The sequence below is a fragment of the Lepisosteus oculatus genome, chromosome 17, assembly GCF_040954835.1.
Source record: "Lepisosteus oculatus isolate fLepOcu1 chromosome 17, fLepOcu1.hap2, whole genome shotgun sequence".
NCBI classification, from domain to species: Eukaryota; Metazoa; Chordata; class Actinopteri; order Semionotiformes; family Lepisosteidae; genus Lepisosteus; species Lepisosteus oculatus.
In genome coordinates this window covers 18077596-18104088 of record NC_090712.1, presented here as the reverse complement: position 1 = coordinate 18104088, position 26493 = coordinate 18077596, and the positions used below count along the sequence as shown (strand labels likewise).

General features: G+C 37.8%; 1 protein-coding gene across 4 annotated transcripts in view; it reads right to left on the bottom strand.

Annotated features, from left to right (window-relative positions):
* Positions 1-1298: 1298 nt before the first annotated feature.
* The window catches only part of apmap (adipocyte plasma membrane associated protein), a 98047-nt gene continuing 72852 nt past the window's right edge, over positions 1299-26493 (bottom strand). The window contains exons 10-17 of one of the 4 annotated variants that reach the window (XR_011182291.1): positions 9905-11559; positions 9369-9433; positions 7511-7530; positions 7110-7147; positions 6327-6406; positions 5655-5717; positions 4636-4686; positions 1299-3641 (exon numbers count right to left, since the gene is read on the bottom strand). The gene's annotated coding sequence lies outside the window, so the exon portion shown is untranslated. Of the gene's footprint in view, positions 3642-4635; positions 4687-5654; positions 5718-6326; positions 7531-9368; positions 9434-9904; positions 11560-26493 lie in introns of all 4 variants that reach the window. The other 3 variants (XR_011182290.1, XR_011182288.1, XR_011182289.1) reach the window with 3 other exon arrangements.

The window sequence follows — 26493 nt, the reverse complement described above, 5'->3', positions numbered from 1 at the left end:
ATGAACTAGTTTGCGAATTTGCAAAACCCCTTTCATTTATACAGTATAAATTAGGAGAAGCAGTTATCCTAATACAGATCCCTGAGGTACACCACATCACACTATTTCAGTTTTTATCGCTTATCTGTGTCCTTTGTTTCATGTACTACCCTGAATTCCTACTGCCTGCAATTTGAGAATCAAGAAAAAAATTCTCAGAAAAAGATGTATTGCCCTAAAACAAACCACACTGGAGCTCTGTTGTTTATTTAGCAGCTCCTTTTTTCTTGTGGGAGCCCAGGCCAAGCATCAATCTCTATTTCACTAGCTCTCAGCTCTCCTGATACAGGTTTAGGCTTGCCAGTTCATATCCTGCGGCCGGCAGAGAAATCCTACTCCATTGGGCCCCTTAGCAGGCCCTTCATCCCAACTGCTCCAGGGGCACCGTATAAATGGCTGACCCTGTGCGCCGACCCCAAGCTTCTCTTCCTGTCTGTGTGTCTCATGGAGAGCAAGCTGGGGAATGCGAGAAGACAAATTTCTAATACAAGAAATTGTATACAGTATGGCCAATAAAGTTATCTTAATTAATTAATGGTTACTCACAAAATTCAAACATGAGTGAACACAAAAACAAAAAGAACTGTTCTCAAGTATTTCTTAGAAGCTCCTTTAGCTTCTAAGCTATACTGTATTTTACTTTGTTTATGTCCTTATTTATTTTTTGTATCATGTAATGTATCTATCTCGCACACTGATTGACCCTACTTTGTCTTTCTAAACGGTGAGGATTCCTGAAAGCTGTTATCTTGTTTTTTGTCTTATGCATGTATGTTGTTTATTTGTAAAGGGGTCCGTGTTGTGTTAAATGTATTGTGTATTTGTAATGAAGCGAGGCGGTCTGACAAGCGTGCTCACAAGCAGATCTCAGGCAGCAGCGAGGTGAGGAACACCGCAAACAAAAAAAAAGTAAGTCAAAAAGAAAAAGAAAGACACAAAAGTAACCCAACACTCAGGGCTGCAGAGATGTACTGTAGGTGCAAAAAACAAAGAAAGCTCTAAATACTGTATATATTTAAGCTCAAAGCCGTAGAGCGGAAAAAGAAAACTGGTGTAAGGGAGCTACAGTATGCAGTAACTCAGCTAATAACAGAGCCCTCAGTGAAGGGCAAGGGAAGTATTTAAAGAAAATTGAAACTAATCATTAATAAGTTGATGAATGAGCCCGCTGGGAAAGTCTACCCGAGCGTGTTCTGATAGCGCCAGGCGCTATACAGGAGGTGCGCTGTCCCGCGTGTGTATGCATGACAGAGTCCACAGAATACATTTTCCATTTATTTAGAAGTACAGTAAGTGACTGAGGTAAGAATCAGTGGAAGGTGTGTATCAGTGAAGTCCTCATATCAAATCCACAGGCATAGACGGAGGCAAAAAGAAAGATTCTTGGAATTTAAAATACAGTATTCAAAATAAAGAAGAAATGTAAAACCTTACATTGGTCATTCATTTGAGTACTCAGTGGGAGTGTACTGTTTTCTGTCTACTGTATATCTTTCTCTTTCTACTGATAGCCTACCTGATACATTGTCAACCCCTAACACACATTCTCAACTGACAGTTAGCCAAGTATCCTAGCCCCCATAATGGATCCTAGATCAACGATCCTGCATCGAATACCTCTTCCAGCAGCAACCTTAGTTTTTCCCAGGAGTCTCCCATCCAGGTACTGACCAGGCTCACATCTGCTGAGCTTCAGTAGGTTAGCAGTTGTGAGCTCCAGGGTGACATGGCTGGTGACTACTTTGTGAGACGACCTGCATGTGATTTTAAACACGCATAAATACAATGATTCTAGGTAGTGCTGGACTGCAGACAGTTAATGTATTCACCCTTGTAATTTATTTGCTGAAACACTGCTTAACGGAAAAACATCATTTTAATCACTGCCAAACTGTCAATGTAAAATCACTGAAGACATCAAGAAACATTAAAACATTAAAAAATATGAAGTCCAATTTTAACTAAAAGCCATTTTTGAAAGATTTATCTTCAGTTTCACATTCAAAGTACTGTACTTCAAATTCAGCTTCAAAAACAGATGTGGCAACAGCCATACTGAAAACTTCTCATTTAAAACGCATTATGAGTGTAGTGGACAGCATTGAAACCGAGCTCCTTAACAATGTAAAATGTTTAACGAATATTCTAAATGTTTACCATAATGAATGTTTTGGTATTTTAATTTTAAACATCTGTTATCTACAGTTGTGCTGCACTATTATGTAAATATCACCAGCCTATTCATAACCACAGCATTTATTCAATGGGCCTTGTTCACGAGAGTCTGACTTAAGACACATGTAAACACAATCCAGTAGAATTATTCTACACAGGTAAGATGTGTCTAATAATTATCAGCTGCTATCCCCAAAGGTGAATTACCCCTTATTTACACATACAGCACAACACAACTCATTAGTGTATCCTTAGTACAGCAAAACAAGCTTCATTTCAAGACTGAATTAAACTGAGTTAAAAAAGACCAGGATAGCCAAGTTCTTACAATTACAGTAGCAGTGCCTTAACAGAAATTGCACCTGCAGATAAGGCACATTTTATCTTGGGGGATATAATTTCAGCAGGGTCGGTGATAAACATATGATCACAGCAATGTAGTGGTGAAGTGGTGGCTCTGTGGCTCAGGATCTGCGCCTGTGGCTGGAAGGTTGCCGGTTCGTATCCTGTGGCTGGCAGAGGAATCCTACTCCCTTGGGCCCCTGAGCAAGGCCCTTAACCCCAGCTGCTCCAGGGGTGCTGTATAAATGGCTGACCCTGTGCTCTGACCCCCAGCTTCTCTCCCTGTCTGTGTGTCTCATGGAGAGAAAGCTGGGGTATGCAAAAAAATGAATTCCTAATAAAAGAAACTGTATATGGCCAATAAAGTTATCTTATCTTATCTTTTTGGAAAATGATCATATATAGTAAGATAGTCTATAATAGGGCAGCACAGTGGAGCCTTGCAGTTCTGGGGCCCTGGGTTCTATTCCAGACCTGGGTGCTGCTGTACAGTATATGTGTAAATGCCAGGATCTGGCAAATTTTCACATTTTGAAAGCTGGCTGACAATGAAAGATTTGGCACACAGAATTGTTTACGGCTTCTGGTTTTCTCCTGTGACAAGCGGAACAGGGTTTGCCCTACCCCAAATTTTCCCCTGGCACTGGTCCAATTTCATCTTCCTTGTCTCTTTGATACAGTACCTATACCTTACAATGAAGGTGTTAAAGGGAGGACTTGTTCCATGAAGAGATACACCACACTTGCTGCATGACAGATTACTGTCACATAAAGTATGGTGAGCCTTATTGTTGCAAAGCTTTGACAAATATCATGCTAATATTATTACTCTCATGGTACTGTCTTAACATATTATTTGAGTGGATTTCACATATTTACCAGTTGCAAATGCACATTTAAATTTTCAGGTCATCTGATGCCTTTTTTTGTGAGTCATTCTCCTTGGCTCAGACACAGTCACGCCTGCTGTGAATGAGGCGCTATGAATGTAACTTTAAGAACGTTTCCAAGCTGAATGTCAGAGCTGGCTGCTACCACAGTGGTGTCCGTTTAAACATTCCTCTCCAACACTGAGAGTCAGCCATCTGAAGGATGAAAACAACAGGGACAAACCCATTAATTTCTTGCTATTCCTTCATTTCCATTGCAAATTAATTTACACAAAAATACTCACTACAGCCTTCACAATGCATGGGTATTATTTAGATCGCTTTAGACATGATGTTATTAATTCTATACTTGGGTTGCATTAAAGCATGTGCTATTTTATCCATCCATCCATCCATCCATTTGGTTCCGATTCAGGGTTAAGGGGGAGCCAGAGACCATCTCGATAAGAAACAGGTGCAAGACAGAGTACATCCTGGACAGGACACTAATCCATTGCAGGGCACACTCAGGCACAAACCCACACACACACACACACACGCACGCACGCACGCACGCACACACACACACACACACACACACACACACACACACACACACGAGGGCCCAATATCCTGGAAGCCCATTAACCTACCGGTATGTTTTTGGACTGTGGGAGGAAACCGGAGCACCTGGAGGAAACCCACACAAACACTTGAAGAACATACGGACTCCACACAGACAGCACTCCAGGAATCAAACTCAGGGACCCAGTGCTGTGAGGAACCGATGCTAACCACTGCACCACCTTGCTATTTTATTATTTTCATTTTAAAAAATTACAGTCATATTAATTTGTGTGAATCTGAACTATTTAATTTTGAATGCTGTAATCTGTATCTTTTGTAAATTGCTTTGTATTCCTGTATGTTGCCTTGAATAAAGACCACAAATATCCACGTAAACGAATGTTTAAATCATATTCATCTGCTTCATTCATCATCTACAACATTCATCGTCTTCACTATTCACCAGTATAAACTACAGGATCTGTCTGTAGGGTTCAATAAGCTCAGAATTTCTGAAACAAGACACCATACAGTAAACAAATACACACATGCATAATCAGTCATCTCAGGAAACATCCTCGAAATTTTAAAAAAGACAAATTAAGCATTTAAAAAAACACAGATAACATGTAATCTTGCTCACCTGCATTCTTTTATTCAAGAAGACCAGTTTGTCACTCAGGAACTCCATTTCCTATCCAAAAAATGTTTTAACACAACATTTTAAGAGGCTTTAAGAGGTTTTAAATACAAGTGTAGTTATATTTTACAACAACAATCTGACCATGAATGAGCATGTTGGGAAATTGACTAAACACGGTAGTTGTATATACGAAGTAGGAAATATTGCAACAGGTGCAAGGCAGGGTTTACCCTGGGCGGTACGCCAGTCAATCACAAGGCAGATGCAGGAACAGATGTAAACATGCACACACTCACACCCGGGCCAACTGTCTCAGAAGCCAATCAACCTACTGGTATGCCTTTAGACTGCAGGAAAAAAAACTACACAAATCTAAGGAGAACATGCAAACTCCATGCAGATAGCACCCCACATCCAGAATTGAACCCAGGGCCCAGGTGCAACTAACCACTACAACACAGGTCTGCCCCTTATGTGAAACACTTAAAAAAATAATAGTAAATGTATCATAGCCTTTTTAGTACTTCTACTGTGATTTTAAAGTATTTTTGCTAGAATCTCCTTTGGTTTTAAAATATCTTGCTTGTGTTTTATTAGATAGCAAATCAGTTTACGTAACTATTTGTTTCCTTCTTTATGTAAAATGAACTATTAATATAAATGTGAAGAGAATTCTGGGAAATTTTCCCAAAGGAGCAGCTTCTAAAATAAATATTCACATAGTGAATCTCAAATCTCTTAATTCTATTGATTCATTTCCATTCAAAAAGATTACCGGACATTCGATACACTTCAGAATTTCAATGCCAAAGCAGCAATTTGATATTAGAATTAGTGAATATCACTGTTTGGTATGGATGGAGGAAATATTTTGAAATGAGAGTAGGGAAAAGTTCAGGCATAAACAAACATCCACAACCTTTTTAAGTCACACTGGAAAGGTAGGCTCAGACCCTTGCTGTTATTCGACAAATAACTACACAGAGCAGGTTAAATACAGTAAAGACACTTAATTTTACCTGATTCAGCCTTCTGTGGTATCTTAGCTTCATCTCTGGAACAAGCTCTTCCAGCCTTTCCATCTAAAAGAGTCCCATCAGATGAAAATTGAGTTTTCAAGGAAAGTCCAGGAGGTACTGTAAGACCCTAGTCTTGCCCACATCTATCCATCCTCACACATGGAGACAAGTCCCAGCAACCAGGATCACTATCTCTCAGCCAGGAGACTTCAGCCCATAAAGGAAACTAATTCAATTTACGCCTCTGCTCCACCTTAATTAGGGTTTATCTAAACCACAACTTTAGAAATGTGATGTTCTACGTCGTAAAATCAGCAGCAAGAAATATACATCTTCCTTACTTATGACTGGAGTTTACACGGGGAATAAAGCACAAAAATAGAAGAGTTCAGTTAAGATGCACAAATCGTGGACAAAAGAATGGAAACATCAAAATAAAGTCACTAAACAGGATGTTGGACCACCACATGCTGTACATACAACACGACATACAATGTTTCTGCATTTTTTAATCATCATTAAAAAGATATAGGCAGACACGCTGGTATAGTACTCATCAGACACCAGACTAATAGCAGTGAGAGAACTTCCTCCTCTATAAATCTCTGATTCAAACAAGCAGAAACAAAGAGAACAATAATAAAAACTAAAGGAAAGTTTAGCTGTACTTGCCCTTCTTATGATGCCCTGCAGTCTTGTCTTCACACTCTTATTGATTACAGTCATGGCAACTGTACGTGGCTTTGGAACAACTTGGAAAATACAATATGACATGTACAAACAACACACAATCCATGACACGCAACACTGCTCAAGATTATCAGTATGCAAGCAAACGCTGAGAATTAATGTTAGCATGTACTGCTTGTGTACGTAACTGCGTGCTAATCTCCACCATCTGAAGCCAAACTTGTTACTGTCACAAGACACTAATGGGACATACGGTATTTTGGCATATTTTTAATTCAAGTGCAAAATTCACTACACAAAATTCAGATACAGTACAATTTTAGACAGGCTTTCCTGAGAAATATAACCATTCCTCTTTTCCAGTCTACAGTATATACTGTACAGTCGTGCTTAGATGTGCACCTTGGAACTGTATCAATTATTGTGTGAAGATGGGGCCAAATTTTGAATACTGTCCAGTTTTTTAAAAAATGCTACTTAAAAAAGTTATTAAACTGTGAAAACAAAGGTGCACCTTTGATCCAGGTGAAATTTTGCAATTAAGCAATGAAGATTGATTCAGATAAGCTTCCAAAGCACAAGTGATATAATTCTGTGGAAGACAATTACCACAGATGATACCAGTATACCTCAATTGATAAGTGTTTGTTGTGTAACATTACTGTGTTCCTTCTTTATGTAAAAGCAACTGTTAAGATAAAGGCAAAGAGAATTCTGTATATTTCACCAGTTCTTAATCCACTTTACTATTGACCTGTTACTTACCATGCTGAAAAATCTTCACCACTTCCAACACATAAGGCCTATAAAGGTAAATACTAAAGATTAAATTTGATTAAAGTAAATATGTATTCCTGTTATCATATCTGTATGTGCAGTACAGAATTACTATTAATCTAACCATCTTATATACACAGGCAAGACTAAGCAATGATCATCACAGCAGTGATTTCAAGTCACAAATCGGTCACCGTTTTAGGCATAGCTTTTTCTAATTACTGAATGTTTATTGAAGATAGACTGTGACAGGTTTCTGCTGATTACTGTTACAATTGTGAGCATGAAATTGTTATTATCATTTACATAGAGGTTTAGCCGTTATTCTTGTTGTTTTATGTTTGTTGTTTTCTGCTCCCAGTTACTGTGTGTAAAATAATTTTCTATACCCTTTCTCCACCCAAGGATGCTATACAAAGTGATAGAGAAGAAAAAGAGAATAAAAATACAATAAAAAGGAATAACATGAAACAGGAACATACAGGATAAACTGTCAGGCAATTATTTATACAGCTCAGTCCTTAATACGCAGACATAATAGTAACGTAATAATAATAAAGAAGAAGAGGGACTAATTTAACCTGACCACATTTATTTATTTACTTCTTTTACTGATTTACATGACGTTGCCAGACATGTAAATAAATCAGAGGAATTCCACAAAAACAAGAGAACACGTTTCAAATGCGAATCATATGAAGTGAAAGAGACAGACGATGGTGAGCAAGTCTAAGAAACCACAACCCTGCCAACCCAAACCATTTCTTGTACAGCTCTCCAGGACAATCACGAGCGGCGCTTTCCCAGGAGTCTTAAACAATATCACACACTGCTTCAGTGCGGCATGTGTGGCTCCGATGATAATGACCTCTAAATGTATGCATGACCTTGAGGAGCTCAAACTATGAGTAGATTTAACAAAATAAATGGTTTGTATAAATCAGGATTGTCCAAATTAATTAATATTGTAGGTGGCAAAAGTGTATGAAGAGGAGAAATTATGATACATTAATTAGTAAAAATTGTTTTATTTCTAAATACATACAATTAAAATGGATTCGTGTCCTTTGTTAACATATCGTCTGTTATTGTTTAGGAGAATCTTTGAGCCACGACTGTCTCTTAAAACTTCACAAAGCCTCCAAAGCTTGTGGAAACTACTGAAAGTTACTCTCATTTGTCCCTTGGAGTTTAAGAAAGCTGAAAGCAGATCACAACAGACAGCACCACATCATCCAGGGGAAAGTCGGAAAATTATTAAGGTAAAGGGTTATTGTGATGGTTGTAAAACCATCAGAAATGTTGTCTGGGAGGATACCTCACAGCCTAGGGCAACAAAGGAACAATGGAACATCATTAAAAAGCTCCACCTGATGATGTTTTCTTAATCTTTAAAAGTAACAAGAACCTGACTCCTTCTGCTAAGACTCTATGCTTAGCCATAAATTAACTTTCCTGAGGGATAGCAAACCAAACAAGTTCAAATATGCTGACAAATGGTTGCTGGAGTGTGAATAATTTTGAATGTCATCTATTCTGAAATATCAGTAAATGTTTCAGAATAAAATTGCTTCCTTTGGGATATCTAATAATGACAGTCACCCAATCCCAAAGCCTTTGCATGTTTTCCTTTATTTATGGAAAAAAAAAGGAAATTTACGTGTTTTATTTTTTCTGACACTAACTTACAGTTGCATTGCATCTGTAAAAACATGAAAACAAACTGAGCTAACTGTACTGTACTGTATGTCACCTACAGGCTTCAAGGAAGGCCTGATCATCAAAATTATTTTATTGGATTTTCAAAGCTGCTCTAGAAAGTGTGGGTCTAGACCTAAAGGTACAGTAAATACTGTACCAAGAGTTTTTTTACAAAAGTTATGTCAGTGTGCCCTGTTTTCTGAATTTAATTTGGGAGCATCAAGTGCTTAACATCAATCTACTGTATGCAACGTTTTGGTCATAGTTTGATTTCAATCTGATACACTGGACTTTTGGGGGGAGTGAGTGGTGGGAGGGTGCATAAGGAAAGTGAAATACTGTACCTACAGTACAATGCACATTCAGGAAGAACGCAACACAGAAATTAATACCAAGTCTGGTACCAGTACTTACAGTGGATGATGCACAAATCACATCTTTTACACAGAAAATATTTCGCAGTTATTGTTAACCAGAGATCTATTTAAAATATAATAAGGAAAAACGACAACTTCCCTTACGACCGGGTGTGAGTGCTGTACTTACGTGTGTTTTCTGTTTGCTGGTAAGCTGCTGTTAAGGGGAATAATTGAGCCATGGCTGTTTCTTAGCTGAAAATAAATTGTTTGCATAATTGTTAAAATAATACACATGGGCAAAATATCTTAAAATGGGAAGTATCATAATGTTTTACACGATATGCATACTAATAAAAGTCTTCCAGTACATGATGTATTTTAGTATTAGAAGGAACGTAACACCAGAAAGAGGAAATTCTTCTCATCTTCCCCCTTGGTTTCTGGTAGTTTATCCACCAGTATCTCAAAATAGCCCAGAGAATACCTTCTTTTAATTAATTTAATTAACTAAATAATACCTTATTTTATTGAATATAGCACATTTTATTCAGTCAATAATTAGGACTCAATGAAAAAATATTAAACTGGTTTGGCCAATACTTTTCAGTTCCTTAATTAGAATCCCCCTCTGAGCAAATACTTCTTTCAAACAATGCAGTGACTGAAAAGGAGTATAGGCAGAAATGGAGTAATTTTAAATGAAATAAAATAAACAGAGATTACCTTTACAGTCATAGTATCACTGTTCAATCCAAAAGCGCAAAAAATAATCTGGAACAAAAAAATAATGTACAGAAAGGTTGAGTACCAAAAATAATTCCACAATAAATCTGGCTAATTTAAATTAATGAAATAATGGCTAATGTGGTTTTAATTAAGCTCACCACTTAAAAAAATTAATCTAAAATGTAGGCTTTGGTTTAATTTCAATGGACTTACTCTAAATTGTAAAAGTCAGCAAACCAATTCTCACAACAACCTTTATACATGACTAATACCGATAAAAGGGGGTTTTATCATACAGCTCCCAAATCCTAAAATGATCAAGTCGGTTAGTGAGAGATTCTTTGAAATTAGGCTCCAAACATACTTCTAAAGATGGGATATTGACTCCAAGAAAATTCCAGGCATGCTGAAACACCCAGATGAGAATGTAGCTCCAAGAAAGATATATTCAATGAAAATATCCATCCATCCATTTTCTGACCTCTTTATCCAGGACATGGTCGACTGAGCCTAGCCCAACAAGCAACAGGAGCAAGGAGGGGTACACCCTGGACAGCATACCAGTCCATCACAGGGCACACAGACACACACACTCATTCCAGGTATGGCTTTTTGCCAGAAGACTACCAGTATGTCTTTGGACTGCGGGAGGAAACCCACATGAAAATACCAAAACATTTGGTATCCGTACCTCTGGGTTGTTTTCAATGTGTCTTCCTCTATCTTTGCCTTTGATTTTTTTACTATTGCAAAACCCAGATCTCTGCTAGTAAGCTACAGTGCCAATGTTGCTCATCTTTGGCATGGACTTATAATGACCAAAGCCCAGTTTCCCTTTTAATATCGAATACAGTCATCACCCTCACGGAAGTACCCTGTCACTGACATAGTGAGCTCTTGGACCAAAATAGTCTGAAGTGATCCAGTGAAGTCGTCCCCGGGCTCACCCCTCCTCGTGGAGTTGGGATATTATGAGATAAATCAACACACCATACAAACATATTGCTTCACAATCGGTATCAGTAATCAGTCTAAAAAGAAGGTCACGGTTAAAAACAGCACAGATCATCAGCAATCAGTGTAGCAGAAAGATCTTAAAGATAGATACTTCTATCTTGGATTCTTTTCATGTGATATTTAGCACTTACAACTCAAGAGTTTGCATGTGGGTACACACTCTCACATATGTTTGGGACACTTCAGAGATACCAGTTAACCTAGAGAACAGCTCTCCGGACTGGGAGGTGAACAGAGTGCCCATCAAGAACCCATGGAGCCACTTTTTCACACAGAAGGCCAGAATTAAACTCAGGAACCAAGAGCTGTGAGGCAGCAGTGACAATAAACCATTCAAAAAAGGCTCATTTATTATTGAATTATGCAATTATCAATAAAGTCTACTAAAATAAACAGAGACAACTAAATGTTGAAAAACATTCTTAAACTTTGTGATGCAAAACATTTTCTTCTCACAGCATACTTTAATTCTGAAGCCCTGTCATTTCCTGTATTCATAGCCGTGCATTACTGCTACAGCCCCCAGGACACACGCAGATGATATTCATGGGTTTCAGAAAGCCTTGCCTGTCTGACCGCAGCTGACTCGGCTCCTGTCGGAATGAGAACTTCTCTCAGTGCTGTGATTCTGTCATCTGCAAGGGATTTAAAGGCAATAAAGGATGTTAAAAAAAACTTATTTTAAACAATGTTATTAGGTTAGGATAGAAAAGGAAATTTCAATGATGGCATAAGTAATTTGTTGTGTTTTCCTAATTCATTTATTTTAAATTAAGAAATGAATACACCAAAATTACTTAGAAAATAAACTTCAAAGGCTATACACAAAGAAACAGGTTCCCTCACATGCAAGACGATTGTGAAGAAATTGTCTATTGCCAAGTTAGCACAAATAGTAAATAATTACTGTATGTACTGTATCACACTCAAAATTGGACAAGTACAGGCGTGATTCATATGATACAGTCATAGATAAGACCATTGAGCATTCAAGTTATTTAATGCAACAATGGTTGTATTTACAATACCATTTGTTGTTAGGCGTAAATGTAATGCCTACTACCCTTAATTATACAATAATAAAATAACACCTACACGCAATTCTTTTAATAGTACAGTAACTGTCCCATAAATTATTACATGCACCATACTTTCAAGAAGAACCTGTTCAATAACCCCTCCTCTACGCAAGTGTGTTTGAACCCTGGTTGTCGCTTATAGCCTGCTTGTTGCCTAGCTACAGTTCAACCACCTACCTGACGGACCCACCTGTTCAGTTAGCCGCTGTGTGGTCTGTGTGATCGCCACACGCTAATTCTTCAGAATTTGTACACTCATTATTTAAGATGTTTTTTAACGGTAGGAGAAAACTCTGCATATGTTACACCGTTGACTACCAACAGCAGGTAGCTGCAAATGAGCTCCTTTCTTCGTCGTCTATTCAACCTTTTTTGCAGCCAGGAAGCTCCAACAGATCTGAATTATGAAGATATTTTTAAAATACAGAGGATGCCTCGCATCTCTGATGACCAGTAATTTATGACAAACCACCCCCTTATTTACAGTTCAGATGTTCTCCCAGGCTAAACCCCAGTTAGCAAAACAAACAAAACACAATACCATTATAGTCAAGTCTTTTCAGTGCAATCCAGATTTTCGAAACACCTCGTTTTTCATCCATAGCATTGATCATTTCATTAATCATTCTCTTTTTGCGCAATTTCTTCTCTGGTGCGGCTTTCGCTGAGCCCAGGGAGACACTGAACCGCAATCTGTTTCCACTGGTGAGATTGGTTTCACGGAAAAGCGGCTTCAAAGCACTACATTACCCAGAAACCTATGGAGTGTATCAGCGCCTGCTGATTTTGTGGACGATTGACCGTAAATTCACAGGCAATAATTAGCCTTTATCTTGAGTTATTTTATAATCGTAAACGCGTCTAATGCTAATTGCAGTCTGCGAAATCGGTTATTAAAGTACAGTAGAGCAGGAAGCTGATATTTTTGTATTCCATTCCGGACCTTCTGCGAACAAAATAATTACGTAAAAAAGTACCTTATATTTTTTTTATTAAAAGAAAAAATATTATTTAAAATGACGGTTCAACAAACCCTTATGTTATATAAATGGATGGCCATCTAAACGATCAAAATTGTTTTTACAACTAAAACAAGTAAACGTATTTCTAATAAGTAAAATACGTATACAAGAGAAATTGTAACGTATTAATATTATCATCAGATGACACTGTAAAAGCATGCAGATTTTCTCCATCTCAGATAATCCCAGATTAATAATATCTCTTTGAGAGGAGCCGCAGATATTTTATGGCAAGACTAGAGTTGCCAGAAAAAGGGTAAGTAAGAATAGTTTGAATGGGGCTCTCCATGACCAGGTATATCCCCATTAAAAGCCATTAAGGACAGCTAGCAGTGGCGCAACAATAATGAAGCGGTCTTCCGGATCACAATCTGCTTCAGAAGCACGGCTGTAAAATGAACGGCCACATGATGGCGATCTAGGGTAACATTTCTGGCTTGCTTCAAAAACCGCAGGCAATAATAATTCAGCCTACGTTCAAAAATAAATTAAAGGCAAAATAGATTATTTTTAAAGATATGTACTGTGAACTTAAATTCTTTAGAAAAAACATTTGAGAGCATGAGGCTTTAAATGAGAGGAAGCTATTCAGACTGACAAGAACCTCGTCTGTTTCTGTTAAGTGTTTCAGAAACTCCCACCTAACCTCTATGAAAAGTAGCATTTTCTGTCCTAAATGCTAATTAATGCATTTGATATACAAATTAACCAGGGGTGAAGAAAAAAGCGAACGTTTTCTATTCAGAAATCCTGCTTTCTGCAAGAGCATTAGAACTATGTGAGTAGTAAACTAATATGTGATCTGTGATGAGCTGAGTAAAGTGCTGTAGGTCTTTAGGAAAGGATGTACCCTGTACAGTAGGTGCTGTCTGAAAGGGGGAGACAGGGACATAGCTCACAGAGGGAAGGGCCTTCGATTATACCGATGTGCATGGCAGAGGAGGGAGAGAGGAGGCTATAGACTCAAGGGAAAAGAGGGCAGAGCAATCAGAGGGACAGAAAGAAGAGGAGGAGAGGAAGTCTGAGGAGATGCCTGCCTCTAGGATGAGATGGCTGAGTGGCACATACTGTACAGTAGATATCCCTGAAGAAATCCAGAAGAGAAGTTACAGAAGGGAAAGGAGGGTCTGTCTGTGCATCACCACTGTGTTGGAATAATAGATTCCCAAGCAATGCCTCTCACTGGTGGACTACAAGAACTAAATCTCTTCAAGGCAGAGAGGACTACACAGCACACTCAGGAGCTACCTTTAATATCATTTACGTATTTAGGTTTTTATGTTGACTCATAAAACATACCATACAGAGTTGACAATCGGTTCAGCACATGGTGCATGTCTGAGTTTTGATCTGCTTCGTTCTAAAACTGCTGTTAGTTAAGAGTTTCTGTAGTACGTTCTTGGTTGGCTTAGTCCTCTTTTGTATTTGTTTATATGGATGAAAAGGTTTGGGATTTAACGTATACAGTATACGCTATTTTGTTACTGGTTCCCATTTCTTCCTGTGATCTTTCTTTCCCCAACATGTGACAGCTGTCAGAGATCCCTGTATCTCTCTTGTCTTCCCCCACTGCGCTGCTTCTGAAGCCATAGGCTGGAGATGCTGAGGAGACCTGCTGTCCACCCATCTGTAGCTGTCGGTAGAGTTGCTACATGTACATACTGTAGCTGCTCAGGATGTATTTTGTACAACATTTCTTCCTTTTTGATTAGTAAAACATTTTGGATCTCTGTTTACCTTCAAAAAGATCAAAGATTTGTCTAGTAGTGGTAAAAGTGCTAGACATTAATTAGTCATTTCAATACATCAAACAAGACATCAGCTGTTGTCCTTAATTCCTTGTATTTTCATGATCTGGTTAAAGTACATATTATGCTGTTACTAAAATTAGTAATATTACTGTATATTGCATATTTTCTTTTTTTATTCTTTATTGTTAATGTGCTACAGTATATGGTTCTTTATCTTTCAAGCTAGCAAAAGCAAATTAGCAAGTAACATATTAATGGATTGTTTTTTATATAACTTTTATATAGCACCATGGAAAGCTCAAAATTATTGCAATCATAACGCTTGTAACCTTATGCCTGTAAGTTCTGTGTAAACCAGTAGTTATCTCAAAGCACCGATGACCTTGCATGTGTCTGTGTTTAAAACGTTTTAAAATCTTTTGTTAACAATATGTCCTTGTGATTCTGACATCATGCTTAGACCACAGGCAGCTACAAATTACGTTTTTTTAACAGAAAGGCAAGAAAGGAAAGTCACCCAGCTGCTGGAAGAGGGGCTGTGGGGAAATGAGTATTGTCATTTCTCTTATCTGGCTGTGAAGAGAGCCCTGCCAGGGGAAACGGGCAGGGAAAAAGAAAGGAGAGGAGTACTTTTTCTTCCTCTCATGCTACTGTGCCTTCATTTCAGCTGACATCAAGTCCTGGTGATCGCTTCACCTCTGTAGCCTGGAATCTTTTCCCAATCTCTCACCCCTCTGTCTTCAGAGTACACCCCCAATTGCTAGCAGCACTCAACTTCTACCTCAGCTGAACCCGAAAGTGTATTTATTATTTAACTTCAGTGCTGGAAGAAGTCAATCAATGTTCAAAGTCTTTGCCTTTGGGGGAAAAATGAGCAGGAAACAGTGAAACAGGAAACAGGATCGCAAATGGAAATTGAAAGGGATTTTCATTACAGAGTGCTTCTTCACACAGAGTACAGGATGTTGGGAAAAGGCTTTCTAGCAATGTGGTTGGTAACCAAACTCTGGGCTCTTAAGAAATGACTGGATGAAATATTACGTTCAAATAGCTGCAAAACTACCAAATGAGTAAGACTGACTGAATGGATTCCTCTTATTTTCAACCTTTTATATGTTCATAACTAACGATTTCTAACATGAGAACGTGTCTAAATTACATACGTTTTTAATTTAGTTGTCACATTTTCCCTGATGCATCTTTCTAGCCCTGTGGAGATCTATAATGGCTTTATGGAAATAGCCATTAACTCCATTTGTCTTGAATTTGCTAATCTTTATTAGATTCTTAGGGTGAATACGTTTTTGGGATATTCTTTCCAAGAGTAATTTAACAGACATTTTATTACTTTTGTTACATTTGTGCATTATGTTGAAGATGGAAAATGTAAATTGTCATGTTTCCAAGTGTATGCTTAATTATACCGACTCTTGTACTGCTCTTTTCCTGACAAGGAGTATTTCTAGAACATGAGCCCAGACAGGATACACCTGCCTCTTAAGGTAATTAGTGTTGAACATAGCTGCTCTTGGATGAAAATCAAGAAGGCCTTTCACATCCCAATTGTAATTCAGATTATATTTGTGCTTATTAGCAATAATATATTACATGGATTAATTTAACTTGACATCAAAGGTAACCATCTTTCCCACTTTGACTTCAAAATCTGGTGTTTTATCTACAGGAGGTACACTGTACAAAGGCCTCATTCTAAGAGGCACTGTTAAGTCCTTTGTGATTTAAAAACAGCAAACACAACACAGCTAAGTGAGGGTGGATTCATGGTGACATCTGTCACAACGCAGCTCCTGCAGATGCAGCCGCCCTGATGGTGATGGTCAGAACCCAAATGCAAGGTGCCAGAGGGTGGCGGAAAAGCCCGAAGAGGCCCAGGATGGGTGAAAGGTGAAGTAAAAGGGGAGTGGTAGGAGAATAATAGACCAGCAGGGGTTAAATCAGCCCAGGCCGGTCATCCATGAAAGAGAAATATAAGATAAGATCACTTCATTGGCCATGTACAATTCCTTGCATTAGGAATTTGTCTTTTTGCATACCCCAGCTTGCTCTCCATGAGACACACAGACAGGGAGAGAGAAGCTTGGGGTCAGAGCGCAGGGTCAGCCATTTATATGGCACCCCTGGAGCAGCTGGGGTTAAGGGTCTTGTTCAGGGGCCCAATGGAGTAGGATTCCTCTGCCGGCCGCGAGGTTTAAACTGGCAACCTTCCAGCCCCAGGCACAGATCCTGAGCCACAGTGCTACCGCTCCGCCCCTGGAACAACAGTCCTTGGTCCACTGCAAAAAACCCTGGCAAAAAGGAGAAAAGGCTGGCATAGCACAGAGCCCTCGGACACAATGCCCACCTCAGCCCATCGATCACAATCAGGGAGGCTTGGCCTCAAGATGTGGTAAAGGAATGTTTAAATTGTCATTGACAAGTATGGAATATTCTTACGTTAATCATTTGTTCAATTCATTTATTTAATTAAAAGTGGACCTGCACCATCTTCTTAAGTATTAACACTGTTCCAAGTCTTAGTAAAGTGCCTCTGTCTATTAAGGATCATCTATAGGACTAATTTTCTGAGACAGAAATTGACTGTATTACTTTCTGAAAAAGTAAGCATAAATAACATTCCACAGCTTAGGTCCTTGTATGTGAAAACAAAGAACGTTGCTGTATTATTCATGATAATATATACAAGTGCCATGTGCATTACTTGAGACTGATATTTTAGTTTCACGGTTATTTTTACAATTAGTTTATAGTGGACCCTGCAGCAATTATAGCAAAAACTAATAGTAAATAAACATGTAAGTATTTTAAATGCCCTGTGAGCACAAAGAAATGCTGGCAAGTTACAAAACCCAGGACAAAAGGCATTGTGGAGCTATAAATCACAACAGAACTGCAGGTCTTGCCAGCTAGTGTCTTCTTGATTAGCATGTGTCAATTCACAACATTCTGTACTGCAGAAGAGCCCAGGACAACGCTTTGCCTTCGACCAATTATCTGTCATTTTTCCAGAACGCAAATGTCTGCGCCATCATTGCATTCAGGAAAAATCCATGTCACATGAATCATTTCACCCAGTCAGTTATTAAAGAACTCCTCATTTAACATTCAGTACATTCAGGACTAAAGACAGCTGACTTTGCAAAGGGTTCCTGATGTGTGAAACTCTTCCATTAATCTCTGTACGCAAGGCTTGTTAATTAGCAGAAGAGAAAAATACAGTACATCTTGGTCATATATTTCCTTTCAATGTATGCCAAATGTTAAAATGATTTAAATGGAGAGATGATTTACATAAGGATTACAGCATATGACTGAGGAAAGATGTACAAGATGAAACAACTAGCCAACGCAGTTTTGATGTTGTACTTTTACCAAGTAATCACTTAAGTAATTGCACTTTGATTTGTGAGGTATCAATGACTGTTTGCTAGTGTACCAAACTGGCTGCGTAACAAAGGAGAACACATTAGGCTGAGCTGAAATTGTGACTGAAGGGAAATCAGAGCCATGTTTTTTCACAGATGTAGATTTACTCCTCTGTGCGCATCTTGTAAAAAAAATCAAGGATGAAAGGATTCCTGGCACAGAACTTCATTGTTGGAAAAACATTTATACAACACCAATTGATTTGCACACCCACATATTTCAAAACATGGGATAGATATGTTCAGCCTTTATTATATTTCATTTTGTCTGTTCTGTTCTGTCAAAATAAAAATAACATGGCAAAATAACATCCTTAAATGGAGGTGTCTTTAACTTCCCCACTCTGTATGGAACTAAATCCCCAAAATACAAAAACAAAAAAATCCCAGGTTAAAAAAGCTTCATACCCCAGCCAAATTAAAAACTAGAGAAAATGTTCCTGCTTTAAATACAAACATTTGATTTCACAGGCTGGGATAATGTACTGGAAGAACAGATTGGACTCTAAGGTCACCTAGGAAAATCATACCCCTGAATGCCCAAGGAGAGTACTTCAACCAATATATCAACAAGTGGTGTTTGTATAGCACAGTATGTTCTTCCAGTGTTTGCATGGGTTTCTTCCAAGTGCTCCAGCTTCCTTCCACAGGACAAGCTTCCTTCCCAGTGGCTGTAATTGAGAATTATACCTGATGGTGCTCTTGCATCTAATTTGCAGTTAAGTTATCCCAGGCAATGTTCATGAACACATCAGGTATTATGCTGAATGGGAGACTGAAACTAGCTTCACACATCCTAATTAATACTGCCTGCTCTGTCTTGCCTTCATGGAAAATCCTGTCTGCGGGGAATTTTCACACATATGCTGTAGTCGAATTTTACTCAAAACTATGTTTCACACAGCATTTTTTTCTTTTTATTCCTAGTACATTTCTGCAATTTTCAAAGGAAGATGTGAATCTAAATATTAATCAAGTAATCTGCCAAAAGAAATGAATAGCATGTGAGGTCAAGCCCAAACCACTCTAATTCCATTATTAATATACATTTAAAGTATCTGGCTGGCTAGACCCCAATTAGTGTTAGTATTTGAATACATTCCCTACATTAAGTTGAATACATTTTTTTGTGAAGATAGTTTGTGAATCTGAATTAAATTACTGTACATCTCAGCCTGGTTTAGACCTCTTCCCTGTGCTCTGCATCTTAATGGCAAAATATGTTGGTGCTACACATTTCAATAAATAATACCTACCATCAAACAAAACATACAAGTATGAGCAGGATTATACGTACTGTATTCTGCATCAGCAAATGGTTTCATTTTTTGTATGATTTGTCTGGCACTATAAGAACACTTACATAATTAATTCATCTCCTGAGTTTTCTACAGTGGAAAATAAAATACTGTCAACTGCTACAACTGAAGTCAATTCACCTGAAGGATTTGAACCACATTGTCAACCTTCAATGTAAGACTGTAACAGGTCTCAGTTGAAGCTGTGTATGTTAACATGATGCTCTGGAGGTCGGCAACTCCTCAGGGCTGTTCCAATCTGCTCCAAGGCAGAACTCGGATGCTCCTTAATTGCTGTTGCTGCATAACTATAAAAGCAGGATCTTTGGAGGAGAGAAGCACTCTCTACACTCAATTCCTGAGGAGTGTAGTCCTAGTGTCTTTTGATTTCTCTCTACTGTGTCCTCAGTTACATACATGTTGGTCTAATTGTTTAATGAGCTGCATAAATAACATACCTCTAACCAGTGTCTGAGGAGATTTACATTATAGGTAACAGTACTTAAAGTTAATCTCTTTTGTAATCAACTGTATATGACCTTGACATGTGTATACAGTATATGTATTTGTCTGTATATATTGTACAGTATATGTCTAACTTAGAAAATAACTAGTTTAATTGTTGAATTGACTACTCAGGCTAACTGCATATAATGTATTATTTAATCTTTTACCTCATCTCCCACACCACAAAATTGGACAAAAGTTTGCCCTCTGCCTGTCCAATGCTAATCAGTAAAATTTTTGATCTGTTATAAATTAAGCATGAAAAAGGATATTAAGAAAACTCTTAGCTTTCAATTATGCTAAGATATACTGTGTGAAATGTTTGATTTTCATATGTAATGTTACAGAATTTCCCAAAAATGCCATTCTTTTCCTATTCTTCCATTTTTAACAAGAGGTTATTGTGTTGGCTAGCACCTTGTGACTGTAAAATCTTTAAAATAAAACATTAAGACCAGTTACAGAAGATAGATTTCTCCAATGTTTTTTTTTTTTCTCTATAGAGATTCTTTCAGGGCATGTTAGTTTTTTACTAGTGACTTCAGGCTCACTCACAATTCTGAGCTGCTTTCTCACTGGACTGAAAAAAAGAGACTCAGATATTGTAATAAAATAGACAGTCCTGCTTCTTTCTCATACGCTTCTATGATATTTTTCCTCTCAATTCTATAAAAGAATGCACTGACAAATCCTACAGTACCTGTGGGTGTTTCACGTTCTCTTTCAAGCACTTTCATTTAGGCTGTAACAAACTATAAGATCTCAGGTAAAGGACGTTCTAATAACAAATATACAATTTCTGTTTATACCTTTATTGCCTACCTTATTCTTAGGGTACCCTCATCTTTATGTCAATACTTAAGGTCGAAATCTGGGCATTTCATATAAAATCGGTGTAATCTCTTATATCTCGAAAGCAGAAATAAACAGTAATTAAGTCTGCTTTGGCAATACACTGTCTGAAAATGAAATATGTTTTGTCATTCGGCTGTAATAATAAGAATCCTTTCATTATCCGCTGTCCTTGTACTCTTGTAATAATCTAGTGGGGCTCCTGTGATTGGTATTGAGTCTATTTCTTCTAGGTTTTATAATGGGGGGGTCAGAGCTGGTATTATCTTGAGTTTAGGGATGAATCACCAAAGGAAATTGAAGGATGCTCAATAAAGAAATTACTATTGTGATTGCAGTGGTAGATGGAAACTGTTTCGACAAATCTATGTTTAAGCAGGTGGAATTCATTATTTTTTTCATGGCTCTGTGTAAACAACAGTTTAAGCGGTTGTCAAATGTAGATATTATTTTTGCAAATTAAGAATAAAGACATTGCAGACTTTGTTAAGGTTTTAGCACATTAGTAATAAACATATTATCATCCGTTTTCTTACCCTGTACCTACTAATACAGGGTCACAGGGTAGCCAGCGCCTCTCCCAACAAGCGACTGGCACACTGTCATTCATCACAGCCCATCGCAGGGCACATACAGACACAAACACGCACACTCAGGGCCAGTACTCCCAGAACCCAATTGTCTTACCAGCCATGGGAGGAAACCAGAGCACTCAGAGGAAACCCATGCAAACAAGGGAAAAACAAAGTCCAGGTCCAGCTTTGAACCCAGGACCCCAGCACTGCACGGAGGAATGCTGACATGTGCACCACCATGCCACCCATCTAAAAATTCCTTGCTTGGAAGGAATTATGTCTGTTGCACCAACGGTAGTTTGAGTTAAAACACAAAAGACCTAGTTTGTACTTTGGGTTCCAGTAGTTGCACAATGCATTAGAATGAAATGAAATAGATTTTAATTAACATCTTCAAAGACTCAACTTTCATAATCACAGTCAACCCATTTGTTCCCCCAGCATTTAGACGCAAAATTTGTTTGAATAATCTGCCAATCACAAAATCGATGCTTATTAAATATTAATGGACAGTAGCAACAAGCCACAAGCTTGCTTCATTTGTTTCACATTGGAGCCCCCTTCAAAAGTACGTTATAAAAACAATTCTTGACATTTTTAAATTGGCTATAATGTTCCTTGAAGATGTTAATATGTATAATACTTCTACATCTTAAATAAAACAATGACACTTTAGGGACATCTACTAACATACAGTACCATGCATGTCTCTGGAACACATGAAGAAAAGCCATAAGACCACAGAAAAAACATACAAACTCCAGAAAGAAGTGAGGCACTACAGTACAAAATCAAACCACAGACCTGAGGTCTGTGAGACAACAGCACTAACCAGTCTGCCATCCTATTGCAGTTCATTGTAAATCTAGGTATACTATATATTACTATATATAGAGTTCTTCGATATGTACATTTAATTTCCAATAAATACTACATTTTATTAAACCTGTCAAAGATCATACATTGAGACTAGCTTGCTTCAGCATTTTAACAGAGAAAAAGTAGAACTAGACGATATTTCATTAGAATCTACAGATATATCTCTAAGAAACCTTTTTAAGATTCCACCCAACATCTAACTAAAGTCTCCACAAGATTTTACTTGTGTTCTCTAATACATCACAAACATAACAGCTCTGGAAAACCCACATTGCCTGAAGCTGTCATCGTCCAATAAATATTTTAATGTTCCCAGCATTAACTGCCAAGCGAGGTCGTAATTAGTGTCACTCACAGTACTGCATGTGCTGTAATGATCTTGGATTTTAAAGATTCTTAACCTCTGCCACAGGCAAGAAAATAAAATATAAGTATCTGTTTAATTCAAGCAATTTTGTGCATCACTATACTATATTGAATTTTATAGCTCCCTTTCTGATTTACTTTTGAAATCAAAGAATTTGTCTGTACAGCAAAACAAGCTTTTCATTACTTTGAATGAAACTATTGGACTATTGTCAGGGAGGAGGGGGTTAAAATACTAAAACTCTTCCTGCTTAAAAGAAATTTCCTTCTCACTGGCACAAGCACATATATTTTGGTAACAGTTAAACATTGGAGTTTAAAGTCTTCATGCAAGGTTTCCAAGCACAGTAGGATCATGCAGAGATTGACAGTTCTCATAACATGAAATTTAGCTGTCTTTAAAAAGCTTCAAATACGTAATTAATAAAAGAACATTCCAATACCTGTAGAGGTTTGCTTTATTCCCCCACACCAAGGAATGCTGCACTAAGCGGTAGAATAGAGAGTTACAGAGTTAAACCTCTGTATAACTCACAGCTATATATATCATTTCCAGGAGGACTGAGGATGGAGCACGTTGCGAATATTATTAAAAAGAGTGTGGAGGTTTCCAGTAAGAATAAAATATTCTGAATGTTTCAAAGAGGATAAGAGTTCATGTCACACATGAACTGGATAATTCAGGAATTCTGACCTCTGTTCTAACTTAAAAAATATTTTTGATTATATATGTATTGCTGCTTAAAATATTGAAATATTAATGAGAACTGAAGTCTGCCAAATAACATGTCCACATAGACTTATTGCATCAGATTTCACACAGTAGAGAAGTTTAACTGGATGAAGAACTCTGTTTCTTGGAGACTCTGGACAGTTGCTGATGAATCTCATACACTCTGTTGAAGATTACCAGGGCCTTGTGTCGATGACATCTATAGCAAATATAATTCCAGTCAGACGCAATTACAACCAGCTAAAATTGATCATACCTTTTCAAGCGTAGATCAACAGTTATGTAATTAAAACAAGAAAGACTACAGAGTCTAAAACTCAAAAAGCTGCAGAAAGTGAAAGACATAATAATAAGAGCGTATCGGTAAGAGAAATCCACTTATCTCCAAAGATGAAGTGTTGAAGTTAGCAGTAAAGAAATACTTTCCAGTCTGATATTTTCCAACCTTTCGCCATTGACAAGATCTGTAAAATAATTTGTCAAGGATAGAGAAACCCTGTGTTTGTTATTCAGAAATTTAAATGGTTCACCATGTTTACTCTCACACAGTTTGATGATTATTTTATTGGCAATGCTTTGATGCCTTTGAATCTGCTGTATTTGATATTATGACATTGGTGGCTCATACTTGAAATGTAGTTGTTTAATCAAACAATATATAACTTTCTTGTCTATTTTGGAGACCATAATAAAGTGAAGATTCCCTGTCACATGTCAGCCTATGTTCCAAACAGTAGATGCAAAACTCGATATTGCAAACTACTGTAGTTCTCTTGCGCTAATGGGTTAAACAACATGTGGTCAGTCTAAGCACGCACACAATACTCATGTAAGACAGCAGCAGTGCAGACAGCTGTAGCTGATTTTTCAGACCACATTAAAGTGGAAGCTGAGTACAGGGGTTTAGAAATCTCCCTGCTCTAAACCTGCTGATAGTTATGACACCCTGCAGCACTTTTTCCTACTCTCCATCTGTAATGTGTATATTTTTAAAAGCCTTTCTGGATCCTACATCACATCCCCTGAATAATTTATAAATGGAACTTTCACACCGAAAACTGCAGTAGTAGGCATTAAGGCAAAAGGAAGGATATTATCAATTTAAAAGAAGGTATCACATGTGTTTTTTTAATTTATTTAAAAACATTATAGGTACAGTACATACAGTACATACTTTTAAAGTCTCTAATGCAATGACTCTAGTCCTAAGAGACCATTTCATCATGTCTTGGGTTTGAGATCCTTAGTGACTTCAAGGAAATATACAGTAACTGAACTTGAGGGAACGCGGGTCACAAATAGGTTCTAATTGCTGGGGCTCAGGACACAGATAATTACACTACAGATTAAATGCAAGGTGTGATGTGAATAAAAATGTTGCAGCTGCCTAGAGAAACAGAACACACTTGCAGAAAGAGAACGAGCCACTGGCAGCCGTAAAAAGAAATACTGCAGCACTAAATTAAGGCAGCCTTAAAGATCATTAAAATCAGGTAGCAAGGCTCAGAATAAAAAAGCAGCATTTGTCTCCTCAGCTGAAACGCTTTGAAGAGTGGGAAGGCTTTGTACTTCTGACATAATGAGGTTCCTTATTTGAAATTTTAAACATGGGATCAGAAAAAGGTATATCTACCCTACCTACTGCATTATTGCTCTGAGAACTTCCTAAGAAGTGGAACCTGCAGAATGTGCTTAATAAGAGACCATGTGGAGAAGAGGTACAGTACACAGGCCAGGCTTTCCATAGCCTCTGTGCTTTTGATCTAAATCAGCAATAAACTCCACTTTATCTTCATTTTTTTCCTTCTAGCACACAAAGGCCCAGCATATTTTAAGGTTCTGATGTCTGTGTCGTTAATTACCATCAAAGCACCAAGCTCAATTTTAAGGTCCAATGAGTCTGGCATTTAGAAAATGCACATCACATGGAGATCATGCCATTAAAGAATCAATTAATTGAATTATGGAAATTCTGAGACAAAGAAATAGCTTTCATATAAAAAGGAGGTATTGGATATTGTGCAAATAGAAAGAATCAAGCAGTGATATTGTGGCAAGTGTCAGTGTCTCCCTAGTATTTCTTAACCTTTTTATCTTCTATCTAAAAAAGTGTTACTTGAGATTTCGGATTGCAGGAGTGAGAGTTTGAAGTTATAATTGCCCTAGTGACAGCTGTTCAAGAAATTACTATAAAATGAAACGTACTGACATGCAACTTCAGCAGTGATTTGACATAGAGAAGACATTTGTTTCTCAATTGAAAATTCTACCTAGAATCTGGGAAGAGATTCTGCTGTAAGAAAAAAATCAATGGAATATTTTAATTTACTCATACAGAGATTTATTGAGTACAACTGGTTACAGAGTTTTTTTTTTCCTGGACACAGCACACAGTGTACAGCGGTGGTTCTCAGTCTCGGTCCAAAGGGAGCCCCGTGTCTGCATGTTTTCACTCCAGCAAGACCCTTAATCACTGGTGCTAATTGATGCATGTAACTGATTTACTTGCTTGTTCAGATGTTTATCTGCACCGGGGATTCAAAACTACCTAAAGTACAATAATTTACCATACCTTCAGTAGACAGAACATCATGCAGTCTCTCCTCAACTTACCAATTAGGAATTTGCTTACTACCTCTTATTAAAAAGCTCCTAATAGGTGACCAGCTTAAGTTGAACAGACACCAGTGGGAATAACAATGTATCAGACAGTCCAATGAGTGAGTGTTTTTCCTTCTGCTTACATTCAATTAGTACAATTTCACCCAGTGAGGGTTGCTCATTGACAGGAACTCACACAAATAGGAGGGATTGATAACAGTTATAAATCTCATTCAAATTTTAAGGAGAGGAAAGCCAACTCCAAAACAGGCTTCAGATGCCAATTTGAAATCAGTTAGGTTTGAATTAGACTGCTCAGCTGGACAAGGCCCAGAGAAAACATGGACCCCTCGCATATCAAAAGAGCACTGCTGTCCTCCTGTCAATATGCTGGAGGCTGGACTATGCTGCTTGCCGTCTAGAATGTTCACTTATCCATCAATAGTTCAATCAATAGGTCAAT